The sequence below is a fragment of the Nicotiana attenuata genome, unplaced genomic scaffold (genome assembly GCF_001879085.1).
Source record: "Nicotiana attenuata strain UT unplaced genomic scaffold, NIATTr2, whole genome shotgun sequence".
Lineage (NCBI taxonomy): Eukaryota > Viridiplantae > Streptophyta > Magnoliopsida > Solanales > Solanaceae > Nicotiana > Nicotiana attenuata.
The window spans coordinates 89,577-92,197 of NW_017674508.1; the positions used below are offsets into that span (position 1 = coordinate 89,577).

At 29.1% G+C, this 2,621-nt stretch overlaps 1 long non-coding RNA gene across 1 annotated transcript; it reads right to left on the reverse strand.

The window, feature by feature from the left end:
* Positions 1-733: 733 nt before the first annotated feature.
* Positions 734-1,701, reverse strand: LOC109218792. The gene is made up of 2 exons (XR_002066831.1): positions 1,094-1,701; positions 734-961 (listed from the first exon to the last, which is right to left on the reverse strand). It is a non-coding gene; the product is annotated as an uncharacterized LOC109218792 (long non-coding RNA).
* Positions 1,702-2,621: the final 920 nt, after the last annotated feature.

Here is a 2,621-nt window from a genome sequence, read left to right on the forward strand (position 1 = left end):
CCCCCCCCATTACAACAAATTTGATTATCAATGACGAACTATTTTGTCATTTAAAAGTCATATTTCGTCACAAAAAATCTTTTGAAACAAAAAATAATTCGTCAATTTTTCGTCCCAAAAACACCGTCACCAAAAGTATACAAAGACAAGTTGGTGGTTCGTCACTAAATCAAGTTATATTAGGGACAAATTTTTTTTCGTTCCCAAATACCTAGTATTTGTGACGAACTTGTTCGTCAGAAAAAGTATAAAATATTCATCGTTAATGGCGTGCTTTTGTCACTAAAAAGATTATCAATGCCGACGAAACTACCTTGTCACTAACTATTTAGTTTAATAAATGACGTTATCAAATGTCTCTAAAGTTACATAAATTTCATAGTTAAATCGATGTTATTTTGTCACTAAAGACTACCTTTAATGTATAGAAAATGTTTAGTCCCTAAATATATAAAATAGTGACAGCTTTGCTTTTACAATATCTAATTTATAATTTGTAGTTGAAAACTATTATGTAGTATTTATCTAATTTCCCATTAATTCTAGAATTTATTATTTACTAAATGGAAATAACATAGTAATCCTTTCCTGAGCCGAAGGTCGATTGGAAACAACCTTTCTGTCCTTTCGGGTAGGGATAAGGCCTTTCTATATATTACCCTCCCCATACCCCACTTTGTGAGACTATACTGGGTAGTTGTTGTTGTTGTAAATAACATAGTAAAAGTGGAAGGGAACAACAAAAATTTTCACCGACGATCACATAATTAAGAACTAATACTACATTAAGATGATATTCATTACAAACTCCGTAAACTAAAACACCGAAACAAAATAAAATTTATTCAACAACATAAGGTCGAATCGAAATACAAATAGTTTTAGTAACTGCTTCCTCAAATGCTAATGTAACCACTCGTCTGGTAAAATTGCTCTTGAATAAATTTACACTTTCATGTACCTGATGAAGAAAAAAATAATTTTAGTACGTACTTTTTGATGAACAAGATTTAGCCAATAAATGACATATCATATTTTAATTAGTGAAGCAAATAATAGAATGACAAATTAGTACAGGTAGAAAGATGCTTACTCAAAGTTAGACAATAAATATTAATTGTTCTTTGACTGCAAATAGCCACAAGAATTAACAAGAAGAGATATAAAATTAAAAGTACTTAATCTCTCAAAAAATAAAGAATAATTGACAAATTTCTTCATACCTCTACAATGGAATTAAATCAATAAGAACCCACAAATACATACATATAATATATCATCTGGAGAAACCCAAAATTTTATTGCCCTACAATTGAAAGAAAAATAATTCCATATGAGAGACGCAAAATTGAAATAGAAATGATATTTCTTAACTTAGCTTGAGGATTTGTATCAAAGCAAAGGAGGCTCCAGAAGTGGCTTTGCGTCTTAAAATTCCCATCACCCGGATTTGATCTTTTATACTATTAAATCAGTAAAAGATTTCGATGAAAATTAAGCAATATTGAATAAGAGGATCTATGTGTGTGAAAGAGAAAGAAATAAAATATTAATGGAAGCAATATAGTAGATCTAACAGGTGCAATAATTTGATGGAGAAATGAATGTCACAAAGAATTAAGAGAGGAATGGAGGAGAATTAAGAAATAGGAGGCGGCACTACTCAACTAAAAAAAGGGTCTTGAGAACACAAAAAAGAAAGGAGGGAAAATTGCCGCTTCTTTTTTCATACGACTTTGAAATAGAATAAATAAAATTAAAAATACCAAAAAATAACTTGCCGCTCTTCAGTTTTGTCCTCTAGTCCCAAAACTTTCAAAAATACCAAAAAGAACTTTTCAAGGAGCAATCATTTTGTCCTCTAGTCCCAAAAAGACACCTAAACTTAAAAGAGAAAACGAAAATAATATTGCCTTGAAAAAGGCAAATTCACGGCATAAATTGTTTACTAAGAATCAAATTGAATGATTCATGTCCTACTTGAAATTAAATAAACTTGATATTTCCCAACAAGAAATTGAATTGTGCTAGAACGAAAAATACTCCTAAAATTTCTAACATAAGTGAAAATGGAGTTCTAATTTCTCGAACTTGATAATTGTCAAAGATGAATATTTTAATTTTAATTTCAATTTCAAGTAATCTTAAAGTAATTATATGTATGTTGCATGAACAAAACTTTAGAATTATAGTTATCTACGAAGTATGATCTTTTAGCTTTTACTAAAAAGTAATTCGTAGCTAATAATCTCACAATTCAACTACAAAAGTCGTAGCAAATTAAAAATGGTATATTTTGTGAAAAAATTCTTGTGACTAAATTGTATGTTCAATAGCGACAATTAAATAATTGTCACTAATTATTTGCAGTATCAGCGATAAAAATTAAGGTCACAAATAAATATAAAATTTTGTGGCTAAAGTTTACCTTGTTTAGCTACAAATTCTAATTCGTCACTATTGCAATAACATATCGTTTGTGACGAAACTTTTTCGTATCCAAAATTTAATTACTTTTAAGACAAATAATGCTTCGTCGCTAATTGGGTACATCATTAGTAACAAAATAATGTGTCACTGATAATTTTAAATTCGTGGCTAATGTTATTTAATAATTGGCG